Raw genomic sequence first — 16,624 nt, forward strand, 5'->3', positions numbered from 1 at the left:
ATCACTTTGATATCCGGCGACTAGCTTTATTTACCTATGTTTGGCTCCTTTGTTAGCCGGTAGCACCTATCTTTAAAATATAACTAGGCAAATATAATTAAACAAACAAACAAATAAAAAAAATTATATCTTGTGTTAAGTGGAGCTAACCTTTTTAAACAATAAGTGTATAACCTATGACCAGGAATAGTGTGACAAAAGATACTTAATAATACTTTTTATGAAGAAAGCTTAATAAAAACACTTTCCAAAACTTGGAATGCTGCACAGCATATTATCACTTTATTTCTATAAAGCAAAATGCAACTTTTAGAGGAGAGTGAAAACTGTTAGAAATGAAATCATGTATGTTGTTACACTTCTTTAGAATATATGGTGGGGTTTGTGTGCTATATGTTGCCTTGCTACTTTCTTCCCTGTGATGTGATGCTTTTGCCAGATTAGAAGCATTAGTGCCCTCTATTGTTCATTAGAGGACTGCCAATATTTTTAAAGATTAGGTAGTACTGTGTGCTTTCAATCTGTTTAACCAAATGAAAAATGCTTACTGAATTTTCCTACTTAATAAGTATTGGTAAGAACCGAATTGCTTTAATCTGTGTCATTTTAAGGAAATGCAGTAAGTATCTCCACTTTCTAGGAGCACTTAATTTCTGGAATATTCATTTGTGGAGCTGTGGGGGGTGTCCTATTTTAACAGGAATATATCTATAGAGCACACTTTCAGAAAAGAGAATTTTGGAGTCCAAATATATACATTTTAGCATTTCTGTTTGGTGCTCATTATTGTGCTAGGATACCTGAAATCTGTAAAATGAATAACTTTTCAGAAGAACAACAGAAAAATAGTGTATTGTGGCTAGATACTGCTTTTTAACTATGTTAAAGGAGAATGCAAGAATGACAACTTCATTCAAGCATATCATTTGAAGTTACATTAAACAGCTGCTTTTAAACAACTGACAACAAAGGAGATCATTTTGATCTCAACAGCACTGAAACTCAAGCAGCATGCTCCCTTAGAGATGTTATGAGGAACACATTTGCGCATTTGTATACCAACAGACAGTGTATTCCCCACTGTGCTTGTTGCCAAACAGTGGTTTCTCTGCTCACTTTGTATTCTGTCAGGGATCCAGGAAACCCAAATCCAGCTAGGCAAATGCAGAACAGCTTAGTTGAAGCAGCTTTAACAGGTGCTGTCAGTGCAGACTTGTTGAACCAGAGAGACAACGCAAACAAATGTGTAGCATTGGTCAATAGGGTAGGATTTGCCCCAGTGCACATGATGGCACTCAGTTGTGAAACTGTTCTCTCTCTCTCTCCCCCTCCCTCCCTCCCCCCCCCCGCGCGCGCACACACACACACACACACAGGCAAAATGGGATGCTTGTTAAAGGAAAAATGCAATAGCCTTGTCATATTAATTAAACTTTTATATGGGAAACTAATTAGTTATTCTCTATAAAATAATCTGAGCATACCGGCATGGTTGCTAAGAAATAATTAGACTGAATGAAATAGTATTTTAGGATGACTGTAGTTGACTGAGGATGAATTGTAATAGTTTTTTCCCCTATTGTTTGATGTCTTTTCCAAACAGCGGAAAAGTGTATAATCCCTGTGGAACGAAATGTTCCAAGGCACAGTAGCATTTCTGATAATACCTTTCTTTAGACCAACAACCACATATTTGAATTATCCCCAAATTTGGCAGTGATAAGAAACAACCATCTGAATCTACCTGGAATCATGAAAAATGGAGAGAAGCAATAGAATAGATGCTCCAGTGTATCCCTTCGTTTTATTTATTTATAAAAGTATTTATATATTACAGTCTCATAAAATATCAAGATGGTATACACTAATATACATACAATAAAATATAAAGCACATTTAAGAACAAGATGGTGTCATTATTAAAAGGACTGGCTCAATCAAGAAAGTTTTAAACACCTGCAAGGCCTGTTGGCATATAATATCCTTTAAGAAACACATGGAAGTCAAAAGCAAGGATGCGTGCTCAATCTCTGCTTGAAGAGTGTTCCACAGCATGGGACTGAAGTTAGTTGGGTCTCTGTTATTACTAACATCACTCCTAAAGGTGATCTGGAGTGAGCAAGCTGTAAGGGCTTATTATGTGGGTCCTTACAGTTTCTTGGACCCAAGTTGTTTGGGACTTCTGTAGCTACACAAGAACCTTGATCTTGAACCAGTAGCATAAAAGCAGCTAGTGCAGATGTTTTAGAAGAGGTGTCACATGCTGTCAGCCATCTGCTCCCATCATTGGTGGCATTCTGCCGTACCTGTAGCTTCTGGACTTGGCTCAAGGGTAGCCTCACATAACTAATCTACATGTTTCATAGTTTTCATAATTTGTTTTAGGCTTCTCTTGGTTTGTTATTTTGCCATGTGGCATGCCTTGTTTTTTCTAGATGTGATGGTTCTGTGCCCTACACACAGTTCATGGGATGGTATAGAAAGCAGAGTCCACTCAAAGCATATATGTGTACACTGCTTTATCAGTGCATTGTTTATGGCAGGCATCCCCAAACTGCGGCCCTCCAGATGTTTTGGCCTACAACTCCCATGATCCCTAGCTAACAGAACCAGTGGTCAGGGATGATGGGAATTGTAGTCCAAAACATCTGGAGGGCCGAAGTTTGGGGATGCCTGGTTTATGGCATGTCTTACACAGAGATGCAGGCAATAACTAAGTTTTTTTTTTAGAATACCAGGGACTACAATTAAGAAATATATTTCCTATTTATGCAGACTGGACAGTCTACTATATCCTGAAGATTCAAAGTAGTATCAAATTATGGTGACATTGACATTATATGTTTAAATCACTCTTTAACAGTCATGGCTTACTCCCCCCCCCCCCAGGAATGCTGGGAACTGTAGTTTGTTAAGGGTTGCTAGGAGAGTGTTCACAGAGCCACAACTACTAGCACTCTTAAACTACAATTCCCAGGATTCTCTGGAGGACTTGTGACTGTTAAAGTGGTATAAGAGTGTTTTAAACATATAGTGTGGATACAACAGAGTAACATTAATTTGACAACTGATATCTTCCTCTACTCCACCAGATTACGTCTACCTCTTTCTGGGGGGGACATATCAACAGACTGGTATGCTTTCTTAATGGTTCATGAGTTTGGCATTTGGTGGCCTTCATAATTTGGACTTTCAGAGAGTTGACTGTATAACCAAGTTCCATTAAACTTTAGAAGGTATTTAGAAGCAGAAGCAGTGGGATTTAGAACATACGTTCTAACAATCCTAAATAAATTAATGTATATGACAAAGGTTTAAAATCCATCTCCCTGAGACCCATCCATTTTATTCATTATATGTGTAAGATGTGAAACTAAACAGACCTCTTTCATGAGGTGCTGGTTCTCTTAATTTTATACACAATCCTCTTGAGACAAAATATTTTCTTTTAAGCAGAATTAGTCTCGTTGAAGTGAATGGAATTGAACGGGCTTAAGTCCAAGATTTTCATCTTAACAGGATTGTGGATTGGGCTGTGTGAAGGTCAAAAGCTGCTGCACTCTCACCGGCAATAAAAATTGTCACCCACTTTGCTTCTCACGCTCTGGGACAAACATGGCAGTAAGCCTGCATATAACAACGTAAGTAAAGACAGAATCTGAGTCAATGATTCTTCCTTAGTTGTCAATCCTCAGTACTGAAGTCCTAGTAGCCATTTCTACCTTTACATTAACTAATAAATCCCAAGTGCATTTAAAAAAAGGTATATTTTGCCTCAGTGCTGAGAGCTCAATAACTTCAAGTGTTCTGAATTGATATGTATTAATATTCCTTAAATAGGCTTGAAAACATACCTCCCCAACACACACATTTCTGTATCTGATCAGTGGATGTCTAAAAAAATAGAGGTAGTAAATCACAAGACTAAATAGGCAGGGAGAAGATGTGTGTACTGTTTTACAGTTTGCAAAACAGTTCAGCATGCAAAACTACTGAAAAAATTAAAGCCTTCAGTGTGTTACAGTGATTAAAATGTTAGATAGGTGGTGGAAATATTCTGGTAATACTTTTGATTGAAATTCCCTATTTACTCGAATCTAATGTTCACCATTTTAGGTCAAATTACGTTGCAAAAATTAACAGATTCGCTGGCACATTTACATTCGCCAGCAAATACTTTTTTTTGTTTCGAGGTTCTGAAAAGTGAGGTGTGCATTAGATTTGATGGCACATTAGACTCAAATAAATATGGTAAATAGGATGAATGAATGAGTTCAATAGATTTAAAATTTGGTGAGGTGTATGAGGTGAAGAATGAGTGAATTGATGCAGTTGCTGAAATTGCTTTTATTTGTAGATATAAGTCTCACAGTCAAGAAGGTAGGCGAGGCAGTTCAATCAAGGTCTTCCAGGAACCTTTCCCCAGACAACCAATATGCAGTAGAATCAGGTGGTAGAAGGCTGTAGTAGTGATTGAATAGGCTGCACCACAATAGCTTGTGAAGGGGAAGGGTTTCCAGCATTCTGCTGTCTTGGCATTGTATAAGCCTACAAACATTGCTACCTTCAAACATTCTTACTACTGTAGTTTGCTGAGAGCTGGCAGGAGAGGGACAAAGAGTTTGGTCCCCTTCCAGCAGGCCACCCGTTTCTGTGTTGGGTTTGGAGGAAGGGGCTTTCCTTCTTTGGCAACCCACTACACAAAGAAGGCACATAGCACTCAATCCCTCCTCTACCAGCCCACTCACTCGCCTGCATTAAACTTTGTATACTCACCTGCATGCAATTCATTGTCATGTGTGGGCTACCAGGCAAGTGCTGAAATCAAGATTATCTTACCTCCTTTTGCTGCATGCTTAGATTAGCCAAAGTATCAAAATTTCCTGCGTCTAGACGCTATTAACAGTAATGCAAATTCTGGATCAGGTGAAATAGGCCTGATTCCATAAACAGATCAGTACTGCTCTGTGCCAATCTCCCATTCTTATATCCTTGGCCACTGACCAATGGATACAGAATGCCTACCTAGAACTATCCAAATGATTATTAGCTCAAGTGGATCTCTAATGAGTCCTTTGTGAAATGAGTCACATAATCCTAATCTTTGGATGGCATTATTGGAACATGATCCATAGCTCTGCCACTTATACTACCAGGGTAAAAGGTGTGGGGGGGGGCAGTAAAAATGTCCCTTTGGTATGCCAGCCCCAATCCTGGCAAAGTGAAGAGCCCCAGATCAGACCCATTGCTTTTACTTGATGCCAGCAGGGCCAGTTCAGGATCCAGTGGATCCTGTGCCAGCCCAGCCCCCATTTCAGGAGTCTCCACTGCCTATCATTAGTGGGGAAGCTGTTCGTGGTAGCTTCCTCCAACCTGCCTTTTGGGTGGGCACACCAGGCCTCTCCTTGCTGGCAGAGCTGCCCTGCTGACAGAGCCAGACAGAGCAGGGCAGAGACACACCTCCTCTTTATCCAATTGCTCTCCAGCATGGTGAATTGAGGTGTTGGATTTTCTGTATTTTCAATTGGCTTTGCAAACAATACCAAATCACCCCAAAATAAGAGATAAATGGGAAAGTAGGGATGGGAACATATTCGGTTGCATCTTAAAGTAACCCCTTTTCTCAGTTACCCGCTGTTTATATTTTCCCCCTCGTGCCAGCAATTCTGCATATTTATGGAAAGCTGAAGAGGAGGAAACCTTTGCTAGCCTGTCTTGACACCTGTATAGCATATACTGTCAACTGTGATAAATGGAACAGAAATATAAACACTTGAACAGAAGCTGAAAGCTACAGAGAGAAACACAAAAGGATGAATAGTTGATATCAGAGAAAAAGCAAAACAAATGGGTCTTGGAGTAAACAAACTAGAATGACATATTGGAAACTGTGAAGTACTGAGGCTGCGGTGGCAAAGAGCCAGCAAAAGGAACAGATGGAATATGGTGCATAATTCATAACCAAATACTAATAAAATAAAATGGTGCATCACACATATTGTTGAAGATTATGATGGATGTCAACCAGTAATCTAACAATGCTATTTATAGGTTTCTCTCTTACTCATACCTAAATTCAAATTTCTCCATTTTTTATTATTCTTTAATTTCCATTTTTACATACAAAAAAATAATAATTGAGAAATGAAAGGGGAATGGGGGCTTTCAGCTCCTGATAGCAGTGCTGAAAAACATCTTGGCGTAGAAAATAAATTTTTACCAGGACTGTGACCATATAGTAATAGAACTTGTAACTGTTGAAATCTCACCAAATAACATAGTAAGTTCTGCTTTCTATATTTACTCATCCTCAGACTGTGGGGAAGAAGGAGTTACGTGGTCCCTTGAGATGTTGTTTGAAAACAATGCTCTTACTTTACATTTTCAATGAACTCTTTCCACCTCAGTTAGTTTTCCAGGGAACCCCTGTACATTCCCCAGGGAACCTGTGCTGTACATTTGATTCGGAAGCATGTTCCCGATGACAAAGTTTATGCATAGCACTGGCTCGGTCTCCTGAGCTTCACCATTGCTCCATGTAAATAGATGCTTTAGTCACAGCACTCCCCTGTGGTTCCATGTTACTGGAGAAGATCAGCAATGGCAAACAAGCCATTCAGGGAAGCTTGTAGAGATTTATGGATTTTATCCTTGAGGAGCCTCTGGCGAGTTTCTGAAGGACACAAGGAATCCCCAGAATGCACTGTGAAAACCACCATTCTAAGACACCAATGGAAAGAACTTTGGGAAATGTTGGTGATTACTTCCATAGATTTCACTGTCAATCAGTCATTAGTCCTATTCAGAAATTCTGCTACACATCAGCCTAAACTCATATAGGGGGACTCGTGTTTTTGCAGGCTTCTCAGTTATGTGGTATGCTTGCACATGTTCACCTGAATGTGTATAGCTGCCCCTTTACAGATACGTTGGTCTCAAAGCATGGTGTTTGGAGTGTGACCACATTTAGTTCCATATGTAGTGAACAATTTCTCAATAGGGCTCAGGTGCCTTCTTAAATTGTGTCAGGAAATAGCTCCTGCTTCCCCTTAGGAATCTTCCTTTTGACTGTGATCATCTCTGGAGTAGAATGCACATTGGTCACTAGTGATCTGATTCATTACCATAGTCTTTTGGTACTACCCACAACAGCATAACTGGCCTGTGAGGAAGCTGGTGTGGTTACATCTCATGTAAGCTTTCCCTCCTACATGATTTTAAAACCTTACTGCAGACTTTTTATTATAGTTTGCCAAAGAGCTATGAAATCAAGTCATGGGAAACAGCAACCATGCTATTATGGGAATGTATGGTATTGACATCCTTATAAATAGTTTGCTTATACCCTATGTCTACCAGATTCCCTTATGGTTCTAGTTCTTCCCACGGATATTCTTTGAAGCCCATGTTTCCCAGGACACCTGCTTTAGCCTACTGTCTACAAGTCAGAGAACTGGCATAAGGAGACAGAATATAACAGCTAGCATGAAGCTTGAATGTTTCTGGATCAGAACTTTTCTTGCCTTTATAAGTCCTAGTCAGTGTTATAGCTGGTGTAAGTCTCATCATAACACAGAGCTGATCTAGAGATTTCAGCTAGTGCCTGATTGGTAATCTGGTATTGCTTTTAACTTATCAGTGGAAAGATGTTAATTTTAAAGGAATTAGTTTGAAATATTCTCACAGGCGCAAGTCATCAGGACTGCCTTGTAAGTGTTATTTGATTTTTTTAAAACTACAGCAAATTGGCAGGTTTAAATTCTTTTTTTCTGCATGTAGATTGAATCAGATGGAGCCCTACTCTGATGGCGCCAAAACAAAGGGGTGGGGTGGGGGAACCAGCAATTTTGTATAAACTGCATGCTTCCCCCACATTCCTAGAGTACATAATTTAATCTGGGGGTAAGCTTTTAATAGTGGGGTGTTAATAATTCTTTCCTCTTCCTCCCCTCTTGAGGTTAGCTTCCTTTAGAGAAAATCATGCTAGATATTTTGTTTTGTTTTAAATTAGTTCCCCCCCTCTGGCCCATAACATGTGACAGTTTAAGGGTGGTTTTTTTGTTTTTGTTTTTGGTAGGGGCAGGTGTTTATGTGACAGCATTCCCCACAGGATCTTTGGGGACTGCAGTGGAAAGTGTTGAACCGCTGAATTGTAAGGCTGTTCTTTTGTATGGCTTAGAAATCTCTGTTGTCCAGAATTGTACAGATAAGGCAAACCCATTTGCTTCATTGTCAGGCAGTTCAGCGGAATAGAAATGCAAATGTGACATAAGGGGGCTATGCTGGAGTGGGGGGAGAGTTGTGCCGCTACTTTCTCTTTAACAGGCTTCCTGGTTGTAAGAAAATTCCCATAGATGCCAGGATTTATTTATTTTTTAATTAGCCACAGGTTAAAGAAAAAGCTGTCTGAAAGAAAACGTATCTCTCTCATCTCACAAGATCCCTTGATTTTTATGTGGTGCTGTTTTTAACTCCCTCATCCGGTGCAACATAAACAGCTCAGACTAAATTGGGAGCATCTCTGCACCACACTGTTTGACAAATATTATTTTGGTAAAACTGATTTGGCCCTTTCATTGTTTGCCTTTCATTATATAGCAAGCATTGGGTACAGAATCGGTATGCATTCAAACTAGAGATAGGACTGTAGCCAGGTTTTTATTATATATATTGCACAGGTCAGGCCTATTAACCACAGAATAATAGCAAGTCAGTGATCTAAGGGGGAGCTCTTCAGCTGGGATGGACTAACCTAACTGAGGTCAGGAGCTAGACCCCTGCACTTCCAAGTGTAGCTGTAGCCTGATTTGCAAGTGTGTCTACTGGGAAAATAAACGAGCCGAGCCGTGTAAGCTAAGAAAAAAGGCAAGACAGTCTTTTCATCTTGAATCTCTGTTTTCGTAGTGGCTGAAGACAAAAAATTCTGATTTGCTTTAAGTACTTGACTTCATCTAGAAACTCTTAATTCAATCACTTGTTTTGAAGGAACATGATATACAAGGAACTAATTCAATAAGACTTTAAGAATTTATTTAGATAGTTACTGAAAGAGAAATAATTATTGTTTTACTGCCGAATGTATTATTGAGTAAAGACTTCCTGATTTCAAAAAACAAATATAAATGGTACAAAAGGAAATGGACAATCAAGTATTACCAAAATATTTTGTTGTCCTTTTGTTAATGCCTTGTCTGATGGCATCATATTATATTTGCATTTTTAAAAAGCAGTCTGACCCTGAAGTCTGAAGTGTTATACAATTACTTTGAAGATCACAGCTGATGTTCTGGTGAGATATTTCACACCATGGGTCTGGTACTGAAGTAACTTTTATTTAGCCTTAAGTTTAACAGGGAGAGCATTAAAATTAGATGTGCAGGGGAAGCTCTGGTGGTGGTTTTCACATCTAATGAGATTTGTGGGGTGGGGGCCCATGGGCAGGCTTCTTGGTAGTGGTCGCTCACCTTTGGAATGACCTACTCTCTGAGGTATCTCTCGCCATGACATTGATGTTGTTTCAGCAGCAGGCACATCTCCAGCGGGTGCAGAATGCCGCGGCGAGGCTCCTTACCGGGTCTTTGCCGCGGGACCACATTCATCCAGTGCTTTACCAGCTGCACTGGCTCCCGGTGGAGTACAGGATCAGGTTTAAGGTGCTGGTTTTGACCTTTAAAGCCCTATGCGGTTTGGGACCCTCGTATTTAAGGGACCGCCTCTCCTGGTATGTCCCATGTAGGACCTTAAGGTCCTCAAGTGATAATCTTTTGGAGGTCCCGAGCAACAAAGACGTTAGGTTGGCCTCAACTAGGGCCAGGGCCTTCTCAATATTGGCCCCGACTTGGTGGAACAGCCTATCACGGGAGACCAGGGCCCTGCGGGATTTGGCATCTTTCCGCAGGGCCTGCAAGACGGAGCTGTTCCACCTGGCCTTTGGGTTGGTTTCTGTTTAATATTTATGCTTCATCTTTTATTGGTGGGTTATTTTGAAATTGAGACCTGCAGTTTTAATTGAATTTTAAATTTGTATTTTAATCTGTTATTTTAAATTGATCGTTTTTATGTTTTTTGTTGTGATTTTAATTGATGTTAGCCGCCCTGAGCCCGGTTCTCTGGCTGGGAAGGGCGGGGTATAAATAAAATTATTATTATTATTATTATTATTTTCTCAGGATTTTGGGAAGGAGGTATAGTGGGCATTTCTGTTGCTGCAGCTACTTCTATTTGTAATTGTAATCTGTATTACTTATTTAATTTTATTGCTTAATTTTGGTTTAGATTGCACATATTTCTGACATGGGACTTGTGGGTAAAGGGTTTGTTAAAAAGCACCTTCTCTATTAAAGCAACTTTTTCCTTTCACTGCCAGTGAATCACATGTTTTGAGGTGCTGAGTCACTCCCTAGTGTCACTGTAAGGAGAGTAGCTTCAGGAAGAGTCGAAGATTTCACAAGAAAGTTTTGTCACAGAGGCTGCAGTGCTTCTGCCTTCAATTGATGTTTCTTGAAAACTGAAGGGTGTTGTGAATTTTTCCTTTGTTGCTTACATAAAACTTAACGTGCATTAAGAACGCAAGAGCATGCTGGATCAGGCCAAAGGCCTGTCTAATTCAGCATCCTGTTCTCAAGAGTGGCCAACTTGAAGCCTGTGGGACGTCTGCAAGCAGGACGTGAGTACAACTCATTCCATCTCAGGTCACACACACTCAAACACCCCCCCCCCGTTATCTTTTTAAAAATAGTATTGCTTCAGAATCTTTTCTTTGGAGAGGCCATATTTGAAATGAATTGAGTTTTCTATTAAAGGCTCCAATGATAATTTTCTGCCCAACTTAGTTGTACTGAAGATTATTTTTATAATTACAAATGGGAAAGCACATATTTTCCTCACTTACATGATTATCTATATGATTATCTAATTCTGTATTTTGTATGTATACTAAAGATCAGCACTATCTCTATAGCCACTATGGCAGAAGACTAAAGACATACATTTAATAGTCGGTCTCCAGTTATGTACATGAAGAGTATTCAAGGTTGGGGAAGGGGAATTCAAACCCAATCTGATAGGTTAAAGGTGACAAAGCTTAGGAGGAGCCAGTTTCAATTAATTACAGAGATATTAAGTCAAAGATAAGTACTGCAGGTGAGGAGAGTATTGAAAGAAAGAGAGACATTAAGACAAGACAATAGTATCTTTGACATGTAGCTACACCAGGGCTGCCCCTGCTGACAGACTGAGGCTGCTGTGCAGACAGCAGATTTGGTTGTTATAAAAGGTAGGGGGGGAAATGAATTTTGGAATATTGTTTACCATGGGGAAGCTACTATTTGCATTATCTGCCTCAGGTGCCAAAGTGTATTGGAGTGGTCCTAGGTTACATTCAGACTAACAAGGGATACAGAGTCTATATTTGTGCATGCAGTATCAACTGTGTAACAAGGGGTCAATATTTTGGTATTAACTGTTGCATAATAATTTTCCAGTTTTACAAGATGATGTACATCTTGATCATTCCTTGCTTTCAGGTGTTCATTGGGCTATTTTAAAGTTACATTTAATTGTTTTTATTAGTAGCAGAGATTTAGTAGCTTTTTGCATTTTTTCTATTAGCTACGTAAAACTATTTCCACTAGCAGCTCCCCTGTCAGAAGGAAAAAAGAAACAATTGTTTTCCAGAAGCCATTTCTTCATATTAAGAATGAGGAAAAACTGGAGACTTTTTTCAAATTAGCAGGCGTATGACTTAGTCTGGTAAGAAAGGGAGTATTAGTATTTATATATTACAGAGCTAACTCTGTTGACTGGTGCTGAATAATTGTATAGGCCTAACTGACTGATCATTAGCAATGAACAATAATGGAAATGTCTAGCTGCAAAAAGATCACATTTAAGATTATACTGTCCGGGTTAGTGCAAATGTGCAAGCTACCAGGGAGGAGGTGGCTGCTTCACAACTTCCCAGTTCATTTTGCAGCTGCGCTGCAGCTTACTTACCGTACTATGTTGTCTGAACCTGGGCTTGTGGTTTAGCTCTCCCAGATTAACCATGCGCCACAAGTCTAGAAAAGAACCTTGGTTACAGCTGGATGGAAATAATGAGCCTGAGTTTGGATGACATGCTAAGTCAATGCATGGCTTAGCTCAGTCCTGCACAGCAGCACAACAGCTGTGATCTCTTGACAAGACCCCACATGCTCTACATTTGCATTAAGCCATAATCTATGCACTAAACACAACTATGTGGATTGTAACAATAGCGCTATTCGTGTTCAATACAGCTGAAAAATCCTGAGTTAAAATACTGTATATTATTTTCCTTTAAAGGTTCTTGTTATCATCAGGTAGTATAGTTCCTGTATAAATTGCATGAATAATGTCTTCTGCTTGAACCTGTATGGTCATAACTCTGTTGGTGGGTAGGGATACAATTAAGTAGCAATCCTATAACTATTTACCTGAGTGTAAGACTCACTGGAGTAAATAGAACTTGTATCTGAGTAGGCAGGTATGCTGTTACACTCAAATCCTACAATGGCTTAGGCTGCAATCCTAACCCATTTATGGGGAAGTAAGCCCCCCTGAATTAAATAAGACTTATGAGTAGGTATGCTTAGGATTGGACTATTAATTCCTATGTTCACAGCTTCATAAGGGTTAGGTGACTCGATTTTTAAAAATGTCAATCTTCATGCTCATGGCCAGTAATCTAAGTAGCAGATATGGAGCTGATAGGATTAGTATAGGTTGACACAACCCAGAACTGTAAATGTAGCACTGACCTCAAATAGTTGGTACTTCTTCCTTTAGATGTTGTATTCATTAATTAGTTGCACTTAATCATGTTATAACAAAATTCTGTTGATAAATAAAATAGTATTTAAATCACAAAATATCAATCAGTAATCATCACAACTGTAAAACTAAACCAATAATAAAAGCAAATAGCAAAACAGATTCCACCATAAGCCTAAAACAGCAAGGAATCATACTTTCTCCACCACTTCTGCTTTAATGCTCTTTTAAAAGAATTTGATAAGTTTTGTCCAGTTTAGACAATAATGCTAAACAAAAGTTTAGCGCTATGTGAATGAGCCTGAACAAAGTGTTGGGCTGCTAGCATGCTCCTCCCACATTGCGGAGAGGAAAAGTTCTGCCCTGTTTAGTTTCACTTTCACAGAATTCCAGTTTAGACCTATGTTCTAACCAGGCATCCCAGTTTAAAACAAACAGGGTCCAATTTAATAAATCAGCTTCGTAATTTGGCTTATTGCAAAACTGATCAGGGTTTGCTTTAAACCAGGATGCTGGTTCAAAGCAAAGTTTCTTTAAAAGTGAATCAAAACTAGGCAGAAGTCTTCCTCCTGGCCATGCACTAGGAGGACAGGAGCACAGAGAAACCTGATAATTTGATTGGGCTCATTGAGACTCTTTCATATACCGGTAGTTCTAAACCATAGTTTAGGGTTTTGTGCTACTATGTTAGCCATGATAGCCATTTCAAGGAAGTATATTTCTGAACTTTGGGGACATACAGTGCCCTGCTTGTTGGCTTCCTAGAGTGAGACCTCCGGGTATAGGATGGTATAAAAATTCTAATTCTAATTCTAATTCTAATAATAATAATAATAATAATAATAATGTGGCTGGCTACTGCTGCAGATTGGATGGATACTTAGCCTGATTGAGCAAAGCTCTTCTCACATTCTTGCAACACCTAATTATTTGTAGGGGGAACCTTGTTCGTTGCATATTTTTCATAAATAAAAAATGGTTCTAAGGCTAGAATCATAGGGCCGGTTTGGATATAAAGTCATCATTATAAGCAGTCTTGAGTATATGATGGAAAGATAGGGTACATTTTTATAATACTTTTTTGTAATAAAAACATTAAATGACCCTAATAATCTTTGGCATGTGGTGGGTCTGGAGAATGAGCTCATGTTATCCATTACAATGCACTGCAATTATGCAATATTAATAATTCTGGTTTCCATTGTTATTCCTCCCCCTTCAGAGGTGGAAGGATAATAGATATTGGGCAAATGACACATACTTAGGATAGTTTTAGGCCAATATATGGAAATGGGCCAAATAATACATGTCACTTGTGTGTGTATCATTCACGTGTAATGATGGATCATTGGTGTTCCAGGTTGACAAAATAATAATAATAATAATAATAATAATAATAATAATCCATTGGAACGCCATCTGAACATAGATATAATACAGTAATGCGTAACTTGTATTATATCTTAATGTGTTAGCTTGAAATGGAATTTTACAGAAAGCAAAATAAAGATCCTCATATTTAACATGTCATGGTGGGAGAATAAATATATATCATTTTGCCTTTACACAGTATAGGTGATTTTTCTTTTTGTCAATATTTATTGCGGCTAAATATTAAAATGTGAATATCATGCCCTTCCTACTTTTAGGTGTTGCTCATTAACGAGTTGTTTTTGAAACATGTCTCCGATGCCCGTCAGACCATTTTTAAAGGATACTGAAGTAAGATTATTTTCTCTAGCGAGTGGCTGATCATGCTAAGGCTGCACTATTCAGCAATTCAACACGCTCTGACTGCTTGTTAATCAGGAGACGTGAAAAGAACAAAAGAAGAAATAAGAGGTTACAAATGCTGTTTATTGGAGTTATATTTTACATTGGGATTTCAACTCATGAAATAGGATGATTGGATGACACAGGGCTTAATATTTGGAACCGGGAGTGGAAGGTGGGTGAAATTTGTTCCGGTTTGATCCCAGTGACTCTGGCTTATTGGGAAATGGGAATAGCACGTTTGTATGCAGTTAAAAACATGTTCCGTAAATCTTTTCAGTTGCCCATTCCCTGGGTGTCGCAATAGATTAAGTCACTATGTGATGATATGACACCGCCATCACTCGTCTTCCTGGGATATTGCTAGAGGCAACAACAAACCTGTGTCTTTGGCACATGTGAAGAAATTTAGCGCTTCAGGGGTTAAATTACACAGGCTCCCCCGTGGATCAGCTTATGCTTGGACAGTAATAATAGCAATAACATTAATAATATAAATGCCAGAGAAAAGTGAATAGAGGGGGAGAGAAAGGAGAGAAAGATGGGCAAAGGTATTCAGAGGGAAAACAAACCCTGGCAGGCTACAAATGATGGGCTTTGTATGGCAGGTGTAGCAGCTAGAAGTCAGATTTCATAAGGCCGCTGCAAAATGCACATATACTAACACACATTACTATGGCTTTGGAGATGGTTAGTGTCTTTGAGTGTGTTTGTGTGCGTGCGTGTGTGTGCTGTCGCTTCAGGCCATGATATCCTAGGGCAGTGTAACAAGCAATTCGTGTCAGCTCACGGTAAAGATTATTGGTGTTTTCACTGGGGAAATATTTGCACTCCATCTTCTTTTCTATTTTTAGTGCCTGGAGCTTCCATTTAGGTAGGAAGCTGTGGAGAGAGGAGTTGGGGGAGGGAGATCTATCTGATCTTGTCCCACAATTGGTCAGAGTTACAATCCTAATCTTATTTCAGGATGGGTGTTGATGCCTGCTTGTTTTCCGAGAGACCTTTTTCGTTTTGTGGTCTGGTAGCTTTTAAATATTAGTTTAGGTATAGGGGAAGGAGTGAGCTATTGCTTTCTCTTCGAACGCAGTGTCTTTGAAGAATAAAAAGGTAACTCAAACAGAATAGTGTGGTGACTTATTTCTACAAGAAGCACCACAGTCCTAATAAGAAGCAGCAATTTATTGTCGGGGAAGGAAAGCAATATGAATTTGTCCCCTTCAGAATTGTTGTTTATCATAATCATCTTTCTAGTGAAAAGCCTAATTTGCTCTTTCTATACGAATATTTTAAGTGTGATTATCATAATATCACAGCAGCTGAGATTGTCCAAAATGCAATACTGACCTTGAGCGTACTTCTCCATTTAGCATGTGGTGCTTTAACATTCAGGAAACAACATACCTTCAACCTGCTTATTAATGTATAATCTGAAAACGTTAACTCTTGCTCTCTGATACATGCCACACAGATTCTTGAATTCTTTCAGTATTCCATGAAACAGCATGTGGTATTTTACCAGTGTAAATATGTATAAGATTTTTCAAGATTTCTACTGGGAATACTTCATAACTAAAGTAAGGTTTCCCCATGGCACTGCACTAGTTTACGATTTAATTTTTACTGACATTCCACTAGTCATATTATTAGCTTCACAAAATGAAAGTGAAATAATCCTGTATTAATTAAACAGAGTGACTGAATTCCCTCAGTCATCTTCTCCTTGGCTGCTTGAGACAGTAACACCGTGTGGTTCTCTGAGGAAACATGTGCTAGGAAGAGAGTTTGATGGACTACTGAGGGGAGATATAGGTAATGCATTTTTAAACTATTCTGCATTTTTTCAAGGTACTGCCTGCCCCATGAGCATTTCAATAGTGATTTTAAGTTGAACATGGGGGGGGGGGGAGGAGTCACTTTATACCTACCTATGTACTAACGTAAACAAAAAGGGCCTAGCCCTAAAGAATTGTGGATGTAGGACATTTGTTGTGGTCAGTCAGTTAGACCGCATATATTATATTGATATATAATTATTATGACTTCTTACTGAAGAAACTTT

The sequence above is a fragment of the Lacerta agilis genome, chromosome 3 (assembly GCF_009819535.1).
Source record: "Lacerta agilis isolate rLacAgi1 chromosome 3, rLacAgi1.pri, whole genome shotgun sequence".
Lineage (NCBI taxonomy): Eukaryota > Metazoa > Chordata > Lepidosauria > Squamata > Lacertidae > Lacerta > Lacerta agilis.